This window comes from Fukomys damarensis, unplaced genomic scaffold (genome assembly GCF_012274545.1).
Source record: "Fukomys damarensis isolate Sample0158 unplaced genomic scaffold, DMR_v1.0_HiC HiC_scaffold_35, whole genome shotgun sequence".
In the NCBI taxonomy this organism is placed as follows: domain Eukaryota; kingdom Metazoa; phylum Chordata; class Mammalia; order Rodentia; family Bathyergidae; genus Fukomys; species Fukomys damarensis.
Window position 1 is genome coordinate 41,820,005 of NW_022900947.1, and position 12,879 is coordinate 41,832,883.

A 12,879-nucleotide genomic window follows, 5' to 3' on the forward strand; every position below is an offset into this window, starting at 1 on the left:
GGCACAGTTTGTAATAGCTAAATCTAGGAAACAGCCTATTTGCCCATCCGTTGGAAAGTGGATAAAGAAGTTGTGGTTTTTCTATAAAATGGAATATTACTCAGCCATAAAGAACGAGAAAATAGATTCATTCATAGGAAAATGGATACATATTGAAGATATACTCCTAAGTGAAATAAATAAGTCACACATGTGTAAATACCGAATAGTTTCCCTGGTGTAAATAATCTGCAACAATGCATAAGATTCCAATAAGATTACTGACATTTAGAAATGGGAAGAAAGGAGCTAAAGGTGTAGGGAAGGTGAGATGGGTAGGGGAAGAGTAAAAAGGGAAAAGAAAAAACTGTGAGAGAATGAAAAGATGAAAATAAAGTGTTTGTAGATGGGGAGGGGAGGAGGGGGTGAAGGGAGGGCAGAGGTAAGGGGAAAAAGTGAGAATCAAGACTTGTCATGTAGAGGTACAAGATCCCAACAATGAATGTAACTGTACTGTATCCCTAAAATGTACCAATAAACTCAATTAAAGCTGAAAAAAAAAAGTAGGCAATTCTGAAGCAACCAAATCTCTTGAGTGTTATTGTTCTATAAATCTCAATGCCACACGTCACTTTTCCATAAATCCTTTAGATTCTGATGATTAGTGATAAAGTCCTGCAATGAAGGACTTTAGTTCTGACAGTGAGGTGTCATGATAAATATATTTTGAGTATTATTATTGGTGCATATAAAATGTATTCTTATATTTCATTACTAGTGTATCTCAAATCATCTTGTAGCATATCATCTGTTACAATTTCCAACACTGAATCACAGTGTTGGCATTCTGTCCAGTAACTTTCACTCCTGGCAAAGACCTAATAACATTTTTTCACTTAGTTCTAATATTGCATTGTTCAGATATGCATTACAATTTTGTAGCATTCTAACTAGTCAAATATTATTTACATTATTTTCTCCCTCATCTGAATCAAGGTCTTTATTCTGTACTTCTCTGTCATATCTGACATAGATTGCTAACTTCTTTGGCTTACATCATCCAAGTCATTATCGGAAGGTGAGTCACCTCATGACTCATTTTCAACCTCCTCCCAAAGTTGTAAAAGCAGATTTTCATGCAGTATTGTACTGAATTGGGCTAATTCTACAAGATAAATTGAAAGAAAATATATAATAAAAAGTATAAATATACAAAATAACATGGTGCATAATGTGGGTAAAACTCACCCATTTACACTTTGACATGGGCTGGGGATTTAGACCAGTGGTTCAGGAGCCTGCCTCACAAGTGCAAGGACCCAAGTTCAATCTCTGGTATCAAAAAAAAAAAAAAAAGGACACTTTGACACTCATGTATACACCTTGCCATTCATCATATCAAAGGAGTGAACACAAAGATTGCTTCCTATATTCCCCCAGCACAGCTACTGAGATGCACAGTCAGCTACTATTATGCTAAATAAAAAACATATTTTCATGAGAAAAGTATGGATGGGAGTATGTGACCCAGTATAAGGAGTATACACCTTGCCATTCATCATATCAAAGGAGTGAACACAAAGATTGCTTCCTATATTCCCCCAGCACAGCTACTGAGATGCACAGTCAGCTACTATTATGCTAAATAAAGTACATATTTTCATGAGAAAAGTATGGATGGGAGTATGTGACCCAGTATAAGGAACCCAGAATTTTAACAGCAACAATGTCACACCAAAAGAGACAAACACTAAAACTCACAAATAGTTGATTAAATCTGCCCTCTAAATCACAGTGATATATTTGGCCCCAGATCGGAGGGAAGGAGGTAAATAGTAAGGGGGGAAATGTCTAAAAGGACGTAAGTGTGAAATAATGAGTTTGAGAAACACTGCTTTAGATCAAACTTCCAGCCCACATTAGTACAGGAAAGAACAAGGAAAATGACATCAAAAGGAAGCAATGAAACAAATGTGAAATGTTATATACAGTAACTGACTTCTCTCCTTCAGCAGAGAACATGAAAGGGAAAAGGAAAGCCAATTGTTCCAACTTTTCAAAAAGACTTGACAATCTTTTTTTCTTTTGTGTTGGGCATGGAACTCGGCACCTTGCACTTGCAAGGCAGGTGGCAGAATCACAGAGCTAAATCCCTGCCCTTTTATTTTTATTGTTTAAGAGGAATAAAGAGGTTTATTAGGCAGAATTTAAAGTATACACTCAAAGAAAACAGAATGGGGCACTCAAAAAGGCATAATTGCTTTTAAGAGATATATTCAGAAGAGGAATGACATTAGTTTGTGATAGAAAATATTTCATCAAATCATATGTTACCTAGTTTTCTCTAATTTCTTAAGAAATCAAAGCCTCCTCCAAATAATTCATGATTTTCTTTTTTATAGGATTTCCCCCAGTACTAGGAATTGAACCCATAACCTTGTGTGTGCTAGGCAAGGGCTCTATACACCAATATCCAGAATGCTACAATGAACTCTCCATTCGCCCATACCTATCAGCTATTGTCAATGACTTAACTCAAGAAGTTGTCTTGTTTCATTTATACCCTAACCCAGCGGTGAAGAATGTATGGTACACTTGCCACAGCGGGCTGTTTGTATTATTGAAAGCTCTAAAAGGTTCACCATCACTGCCCTAACCCTTTTCCCTCTTTTAATATTAGAGCATGCTATTCCATGTACATCATTAATCTGTGAATATTTGCCCACTTACATTTCTGAAAATAAAAGACCTCTCCTATAACCCATGCCCAAACTTACAGATTCACAAATTCCACAGATTTCCACCCTCCAAATACATAAAAAAAACTGAAATGCAGTTGCCCATGGTAGTTGGTTTCCACAAGCAATTAGTTCTACCCCCAGATACCAAAATCCAGATATTCAAGTTTTTCATGTAAAATGGGGTAGTATTTTCACATAATCTATGTAGATTTGTACACTATTGGTTAAAATACCTAACATTGTTTAGGGAATAATGAATGACAATTATGTTTAGTATAGAGACACCCCAGTTTTTTCCCAAACGTTTTCTACCCATAGTTGGCTGAATCTGCAGACGCAAAACTTGCTGATATGGAGGGATGATATTTAACAAACTATACAGAAAAAAACTGGGTTTTTTGGTTGATTAGTATCCATAAATCCTACCTCAATATGGTAGATGGAATGCTCCTGACTCTAACAATAGGCTCCCCGATCTTGTGCCCTTAAACTAAACTTTTCAGCAGACAAGATGGTCCACCTATGTACCAAGAATCACCAGCTCGCCTTCTCCTTCCAAGATGGCAATTAGAAAACAAATCTACTTACACAAGAAAGAAAATCAAATAGTAGCTACCTAAAATAATCAAAACCCCTTTAGTGATAAACATGAACCAACAATAAGTATCACCAGACATACAAGGAAAAACTATAAAATGAGATACACACCAGAAAACTCAGGTAAACTGAAAGTCAAAAAAGAAAGCCAGATATGGAAAGGCCAACAGGAGGAAAAACTCACAAGATTCAAACCTAGTAGCAGGGAAGAAAAACACAGCTAAGACTGTGCCTGGAACCTAGCACCCCTATATCCAGGGTCCAATGTACACACTATCTTGGGAGAGGATGTAATATTCTGAGGGAGGGAGCTGCACCTCAACAGCAGCCAGGCCACTGGTAAAGACTGCAAACCTTTCTGCTTGCCCCACCAGGAAGAAGAACACAATGACCAAGAATTTGCAGGCCAGGGCATCAGAGAACTGAAGCCAGCAAGCAGCATTTGAGTGCACTGACAGGCCTTGGGCAAGCTGAAGGCAGGCACAAATAGTCAATAACCCTGATCTGACTGCTAACAAGACTATGGCTTAAAGCCTGTATGAGTGTGCAGCATCTGTGATCCATGGGACCCTGGGGAGAAAGGAGACCAAACTGACTCTAGAATAGGTATTTGCCCAGTCTTCACCCAAACACTGGGAGTCCTATGTCCATGGGACGTCTTGCTCACCACCCACCATCAGGTGTCTGCATAGGAGCCCTCACACACAACACAACAAGCCTTAAATCTTCATGGAGTTTCCAAATTGCAGAATGCTGCTTTGAGAAGAGTGAGCAGGAGACAGTATAAGCAGAGATGTAGATCCTGGCCAGGGGTTGTTCAGGGGCCTATGAGGAGAAGGTTTGTTCAGAAAGAATAGAGAAGCAGCTACAAGATCTGCTGAGCAGGGCCAGGGATTTAGCTCAGATGGTACCGCCACCTGCCTCAAAAGCACAAGGTCCTGAGTTCAATCCCCAGTACTTAAAAAAAAAAAAAGATCTGCTGAGCAGCATGGGGATAAAGGAGGCCCTGGAAGAACTGGTAGAAATCATAAAAAAAAAAAAGAAATTAAGCCAACACACTGCACTCTCCTGTCCTTGAATTAACTAAAGCAGGATAGATCTTAAGACAAGGGCAAAGGCCTACAGGTGGTCATGCCCACATTGTGGCTGGAAGCAGGAGGCAGGCTCTGAGTACCATGAAGGTCCACAGCCTTCTGTCTCATAGAAATCTCAGAGATGACCAGCTTGAGAGATGTGCAATAACAGCATGCTGTGGAATGGTGAAGAGAAGTAACTTGTGGTCACAGAGATTCTCAGAAGACAGCGGAGTGGGAAAGAGTCAAGCCAGGGCTCCACCCAGGCCTCCCTACATGCTAAAGCTTCCATACTTGTGAACTGGGGTGGAATGAGGAGGGAGACACTCAGCTGAACTCATATTGCAGGACAGAACTGTGGGGTTTTGTTTTTCTTATTTTTATTTTCTCTCTCCCTCCTGTCTTTCCTACCCCTTTATCTTCCCTTTTCCTCCTTTCATCTAGCAAATATACAGGTGTCTATATATCAGCAAAAAAGAAGTATAAACAGTGCTTTAAATTGTACCTTTCACAGGCAAGCCAGGGTAACTCTCATCAAAACTGTGTACAGAGGATCCAAACATAGGCTATCAACGTATTGAGGTTCTGACATTCTTACAGCTTCTCTCAATCTCTAATTATACTTGCCTCCCTTTGTGTCCCTTTTCCTTCTTCCACTAGTACTCTCTCAAACCCTCAACACCCGCTCTTTACTCCAGCTATAAAAGTATCTCCAACAGAGTCTGACCGCCTGTCTGCTTTTTTCATCTGGTGGTAGTTTTCCTTTTTCTCTTCTTATTGATTCACCCTTTCCTTTCTTTCCTTCCCATCCCAGTTTCCCGGTCAGTAGTTGTCTAGGACAGTCTGTATGGGGAACTGAAAAAACAGCAAAATTATTAAAACAAGTTTTAATGTACATGATTGTGATATGACTGGATCTGTTGACACCGATATTTGTAGTAGGATTCTCACCTTGCAATGCAGCTATACGGTGCACTTTCATTAAATTGAGTAGTTTCAGAAGGTAGATAAATACCAAAAACACAAACAAAACTAAAACCACATCACTGGGAAGTAGACACTAACAAAAAATATCTAGCAACAAAGTTTTCCCATTCCAATTGATCCTAAATCCTCAGCACAAAAAAAAGAAATATGAAAAAAGGCAATATAATGCATCTAAAAACTCCTAACTCCCCCCAAAGCCGATCCAATTAAGCACCAATGGCGTGAAAATAAAGTTAAATGATTGAATTGTACAAACAGATAAAAGAAACTAAGACAGATTAATAACATGTTGAGCAAGATCAAGGATGATGTAATTACACAGCTATTGAACTTATTAATGAAATGACCAGCAAGTTTAATTGATAAAGACAGAAAAATCTAGCTGAGCTAACCAAAATGATACAACATATAAATGACAAATTTCATAAAGAATTAGAAGCCATGAAAGGTACCAGAGATCCAGGAGATAAAAAATTCTATTCAAAGTATGTTCAAGAGGAGTGATCAATGTGAGAAGTGTCACAGCTAGAAGGGCTGGTACAGATGACCATATATTCAAAGATACCTTAAAAACAAGAGGCCAAGGAAAATGGATCCGACAAAATGTTACCTAAATTAACCGCAACTAGAGGATAATTAGAAGACATTAAAAAAAAAGACATTTAAAAAAATATGTTTACAGAAAATACAGCAGAGATCTTTCCAAGTATGAGCAAAAAAATCAACATACAAGTAAGATATGCATATAGAACTGTAAACAGTCACAATCAAAGAATTTCTCTATAAAGCATTATTTTCAAAATCCTAGAAGTCCAACAAGGACAAAATTTTTAAAAGTATCAGAAAAAAACAACAAATCATATATAAATTTACATAAAATATAAATTCTATTATTAAAATTAATGCAAATCTCTCAACACAAACTTTAAAGGCCAAGAAAGCTTAGAGAGAAGTTCTTCAAACCTTTAAAAAAAAAATCTTTTAACCCCGATGAATCAATCCTGCAAAAGTACCTCTCAAAATTGATGGAGAAATAAGGCCCTTTAGAGACAAAGAACACCTTAGGAAATTCATGACTACTAAACCAGAACTACAAAACAATACTCAAGGCTATCCTAGACAGAGACAAGGAAGACATCAATGCCAAAGGACCTACTGAAATAAGTAGGGTAAGCAGTTAAGCAAAAGCAAAAGATAAAGGAATCACCAAAAGAAAAAATACTGTAACAGAAATCAATCAAGAACTTTCAGTAATAACGCGCAGTACAAATGGTCTAAAATACCCAATCAAGAAATACAAATTAGGGCCAGGGATTTAGCTTAGTAGCACCGTGCCGCCTTGCAAGTGCAAGGTCCTGAGTTCAACCCCTGCTACCCATCCCCCACAAAAAATTGACAGAATGAATTAAAAAACAAACCCAACAATACACTGTATACCTGAAACATACTATTTAAAGAAGCCCACAGATTAAAGATCAGAGGATGAAAACAATTTTTCATACAATAAGAGCCTGGAAGCAAGTAGGAGTAGCTATCTACTTTCAGACAAACTCGACTTCAAACTGAAACTGATCAGAAAAGGCAAGAAAAGATCACTACATACTGGTAAAGGGGACAATTCAAAAGGAAAAGATAGTAACTGTAAACATTTATATATATAACACTGATACACTCAACTTTACAAAACAAAACCGGACACAAAAGATCATATAAATGTCAACAATCATAGAGGGGAAACTCAACATTCTTTTTCACAAATAAACAGATCAACTAGCCTGAAATAATACCATGCATATTATCAGATCATAGTGTAGCAAAACTAGAAATCAATGGCAAAAAAAACCCATAGAAATTATGTACATACGAGGAGATTAAATGATACACTCTTGAATAATCAATGGGTCACAGAAGAAACTAAATACTTTCTAGAATCAAATAATGAGAATATAACATACTAGAGCCTAAGAGACACAATGAAAGCAGCTCTAAAAAGGAAGTTTATAACTGTAAAAGGCTGCATCCAAAAAACAGAGAAATCTAAAATAACCTACAATGAACTCAAGTCCCTATAAAAACAAGAACAATCAGAATCCAAACTAGTACAAAGTAGGAAATTACAAGAACAGAATAAAAATTATGAAATTGAGTATAAAAAAAGCCATGAAGAATTAATGAATCTAAGAGTCGGTGCTTTCAAAGAACAGTCAAAATAGACACACTCTTAGCCAAAGTTATAAGAAGGAAATAAAAAATCAGTATGAATGTAATTAGGAAAAATCACAAAAATATCCCTGGAAAACTTTTCTTCAGTAAATTGGAAAACCTAGGACAAACAGATTTCTAGAGGCATAAGAACTGCCAAAACTGAATCAAAATACAATACTAAACAGTCCAGTAACAGGCAATGAAATTGAGACAAAAATAAAAAGTGTACCAAGTAAGTCCATCGCCTAATGGATTCACATCTAAATTCTACAATAACTTTAGGAAGATACAACACCAATACTTCTCAAACTTTTTAATGAAATTGAAAGGAAAGCAGTACTTCCAAACCTATTCCTTGAAGACAGCATTACCCTGCTACCAAAACCAGACAAGAACTTAACCAAAAAAAGGTATAGACCAGTTTCTTTAATGAACACAGATGCAAAGATGCTCAAGAGACTGGCAAACAGAATGTAACAAATCATTAAAAAGATCACAACCATGACTAAGCTGGCTTCATACTCAGGATGCAAAGATGGTTCAATGTACATAAATCAATAAACGTAATCACCGCATAAACAAAAGAACAAAACCCATATGCTCATCTCAACAGAAGCAGAAAAAGCCTCTGACAAAATCCAACATCCATTTAATATAAAAACCCTGAAGAAAATAAGCATAGAAGGACCTTATCTCAACCTGATAGTACATGTCTGCAGTACATAATAATTACATTCCTCATGGGGAGTAGGTACTGGTATGCAATAAAACACAGTAAGGCATACACAAAACAATTAACTAGCTTGACCTAAGTGACATTTATAAAACACCCAATAATAACAGAATACACATCCTTTTCTTTTTTGGTACCGGGGATCAAGCTCAGGACCTTGTGCTTGTGAGGCAGGGACAGTGCCACTGTGCTAAATCCCCAGCCCCACATCCTGTTCAAATACGAAACATTTACCATGACAGAACATTCTCTGGGCTATAAGACAAATCTCAGTAAATTTAAAAGAATCTCATTAAAATGGAATAAATTAAGAATAGGAGAAAGGTCTCTAAAGTCTTTAAATATTTGGAAACCAAATAATATACTGCAAAATACAGGCCTTCCTCCTTTAAGATTCCAGTTCCCTTCCTGTGACTAAGTCATTAAATAAATTGGTTGCTAATGAGGATCTGTGTATCTTATGTACATTACAATATTTAGAACAAAGAAATGATCAAAGGAAACTCCAACCTGATGACACTGCTCTTACTTGCCTCTTACATGCAGTACTGTACTGTATAACAGAACACAAAACTACAGTACTGTACTGTGCAGTGTAACCAGCAAAAATTACAGTACAGGTAATCCACAAATAAAGACATCAAAAGAGAAATAAAAAACCAGGGATCTGCAGGGTGTGGTGGTACACACTCGTAATCCCAGAACTTGGGAGGCTGAGGCAAGAGGATCATTCTGAGTTTGAGGCCAACCTGGGTAACAAAGTGAGTTCAAAACCAGCCTAAATTACAAAGCCAAGATTATGCCTGAAAAAGACAGAGAGAGAGGAGAGAGAGGAGAGAGAGGAGAGAGAGGAGAGAGAGGGAGGGGGAGAGAAGAAGTGGGAGAGGGCTGGGGAGGGAAGCAAGCCTGTAGTTTACCTACTCCAGAGTACAGAGGCGGAAGGATCACTTCACCCCAAGGGGTTAGAGACCAACCTGAGAAATACAGTGGGAACCTCATCCAAAAAAGAGAAAGAAATTTGACAGTATTTTGAATTTAATGAAAACAATATATCAAAAATTATAAGCACCGATAGGAAAGTTAATAGCATTTTACATTAGAAATCAGTGACCTAAGCTCAAAAGAAACTAGAAAAACTAAACCCAAAGAAAACTAAAAGAGCTGGGCATGGTGGCACACCTGTAGTACCAGCAGTCCGGAGGCTAAGGCAGGAGGATTGCTGTGAGTTCGAGACTAGCCAGGGCTACATAGTGAGTTCCAGGTCAATCTCAACTACATAGTGAGACCCTGTCTCAAAAAACAAACAAGCAAAAAAAGAAAACTAAAGAAAGCAAGTATTTGGGGGAGGAGGTGTAATGGGAATCAAACCTTGCGCTTATGAGGCAGGCTGCAGCACCACTGAGCTAAATCCCTAGCCCAAGAAAGCAAATATTAAAGATCAGAAAGAAATAAGAAAATAAAAAGCAGAAAAACTAGAGAAAAATCAGTTAAACCAAAAGGTAACTCAGAAAATGTCAATCAAATAAACCTCTAGCTAGACTGCTAAAGGAAAAAGAAAACCAAAATTAACAGTATTGACAACAGTAATAAATTGGGACAGGTTATACAAATATTAGACTATACAGTATTTTCCATAGGTTTTTAAAAAATTTTTTTTCTTTTTATTGAGTTTATCAGTACAATCTAGGTATACAATACAGTTACATTAATTATTGGGATCCTGTACCTTTACATGACAGGTCTTGATTCTCATTTTTTCCCCTTATCCCTGCCCTCCCTTCATCCCCTCCTCCTCTCCCTATTTACAAACACTTTATTTCCATTTTTTCAATTTATCATATTTTTTCCTCTCCCTTATCACCTTCCCCCAACCTTCCCACTTTCCCTACACCTTTAGCCCTTTATTTCCTATTTTACATTATTATCTCATGAGGCTCCTGTGTACTATTATAGTTTTTCACACCACAGAAACTATTCGGTATTTCAGTTAAAGAAATCTCTGTATGAACATTAAAAATAGGGAATACTAAAAGAAAACTAAAAAGGAAAGTAAAAGAGAAAAGGCAACGATGTAAGATTAAAATAATCCTTAATTCTGAAGATGGAAATGGTCCCTTAACATATTTAAATTACTTCTTGCTCTTCTAGTCTTATATTCTTTTTTTTCCATTATTTAGAGACTACTTTATTAGTTTCTGTAATCAAACCCATGTAAACCATGTAGTGTGTTACCCCTGTACAAATGGAAAAAATAAAAAATAAAAATAAAAAATTAACATTTCTAGACCAATATGGCTGTCCATTTCTGTACAATGGCAACTCAACACAGTAAATTGTGATAACTTTTTCAAAGTTGACAGCACCGTTAAAGTTTCCCAAAATTCAAATTATGTATATATAATAGCAGTATGTTATGCATCGATAGCAGCAACAGCTTTTCCAGGTTCTGCAGTCATCTGAACAAAATTATAGACATTCAGCACATTCCATTAAAAAAACAAAACAAAAACAAAAACAAAGAAAAGAATAATATCCAGAAAACAGCATAGTTCTGTTGCTGTTTTGGTACCCGGCACCATTTTTTTTTAATTTGCATCTTAATCATCATCTGGAAAGAGAACATTCTAGAGTAATATCATTAAATATAGCTCTGATAAAGCATGGTCACTACTATGTATCATAAAGCAGGTACAAGATATTTTACATTCACAGAGGTATGATACAAGATATCCAAAGCTACAGATTACAGATTTTAAAAACTCTTGAACATAGGTGTGGTTTTAGGTATACTGCTTTGACACAAAATAGCCATAAAACTAAAGTAACTATAAGACTAAATGTTCTTAAAAGTAGCCACAGAAAAAAAATATTTTTTCTGCAGCATTTAGCTAATACATTATTTTCAAAAAGACTGATAGCTAACTTTAACAGAAACAAAGGAAGAAAGCAATGGGACAGCTTTTAAACATTTTTTTAAAAAGTAACTATCACCTTAGAAGTTTATAACTAAAAATATCCAGAGCCCTGGAAAGATAACTATGAGTAAAAATTGTTCAAAACCATACTAGCAATGTCTGTGGGAATATATGTGTAAGTAAAATACAAAACAATAAAGATATTAAAAAAAACTGTACAAGGAATTAAAGTGTGTAAAGAACTGACAGTATTGGGGAATGGTAGAAGTATTAATTTATCTTAAACTATTAAAAATATTAATTTACACTACACAATTACAGTATTAAAAAGATTAAAAAGCAGATGAGTCAAAAAGAAAAACAATCTTCAAGAGACAATATATATGATCTTAAAGTTGGTAGTAGTTATAAAATCAACTATTACCAGCAAAAAGGTAAGTGAATGACAGTAAAACTAGATAAAAATAATAAAAATGGTTTACTCACCAGCAGACATTCAGAAAAGACAGAAAACTATAAATCTATACAAATTCCACTTGTTATAAAATTCTAACATTTACACACACACACACACACACCACTCATCCCTTAGACAATCCTGAAAAAAAAAAATAGCATATCCTTGAGATTTTTGGTGTTTTTTTTTTAATCACTAATTTTTAAACAGTTTTATTTTAACTTTTTTCTAAGGTGCATAACTCACTTTTCAAAAACTACAAAACTATTTCCAAAAGAAAAAGATCAGTATTATAAATTTTCTTAATGATCAATTCCAACAAAGACTCTGAAAAATATGTAATAAAGACTAAAAAGAAATCAAACAATATAAATTGCTTCACGAAATAAACTTTACTAGTGAAAGGAAGATACTTTCTTAATTACATCATCTTTTCTGAAAAATACAAAAGCTTTCAGCCAAGTATTTTTTTTTTTCTACTAATTGTATCAGCTTTCTGTCACTGTAACAAATGCGTATTTGAGACAATGAACTTACAAAGAGAAAAGGGCTATCTTGTCTCACAATTTGAGAGGTAAGGCAAATTCACTACTTTTAGGCTTGGGTGGAGGTGCCAGGTGACAATCATGGCTGGGAACACAGGGCAGAGCAACAACTCTCCTCTCCTGTCATCTCCTTCAAGGGCATGCCCCCAAACAACCTAAGGCCTCCCACTAGGTCCAGCGTCCTACAGACTGAACCACCAAGGGCACCAACCTGAGGAGTAAGCCTACATACTACAAGACCTCTGGGGGTACTTACCACTCAAACTATAGCACTAATATTTCTTTCACTTCTCTTCTTGCTGCTAATAAAACTCTGTGAAATTTCTAGTAAACTATATAAGTTGCAAAACACTTTTCTTTTTTGTTTGTTTTTTTGAGACAGGGTCTCACTATGTAGTTCAGGCTGGCCTTTAAGCATGTAGCCCAGGCTGGCCTTAAATTCACAGCAATCCTTCTGCCTCAGCCTCCCAAGTGCTGGGACTACAGGTGTGTGCCACCACATCCAAAACAAATTTTAAGTCCTAAACTTTTGAACCCTAATCTGGAAAGTATTTTTCCTAAATAACTTTTAATATTATTTCAATTAAGTTTTAAACATCGAAGAATATAAGTCTTGTGAATAAAAACTTGAGGTAGCAAGTTTAAAA

At 36.1% G+C, this 12,879-nt stretch overlaps 1 protein-coding gene across 5 annotated transcripts in view; it reads right to left on the reverse strand.

Moving 5' to 3' along the window:
• Positions 1-12,879, reverse strand: part of Clock (clock circadian regulator) — a 125,658-nt gene that overhangs the window by 106,464 nt on the left and 6,315 nt on the right. The window contains exon 1 of one of the 5 annotated variants that reach the window (XM_010640276.2): positions 1,228-1,264. The exons of the other annotated variants lie outside the window; for them this stretch is intronic. The gene's annotated coding sequence lies outside the window, so the exon portion shown is untranslated. Of the gene's footprint in view, positions 1-1,227; positions 1,265-12,879 lie in introns of those variants that run through there. 5 annotated transcript variants of the gene reach the window in all.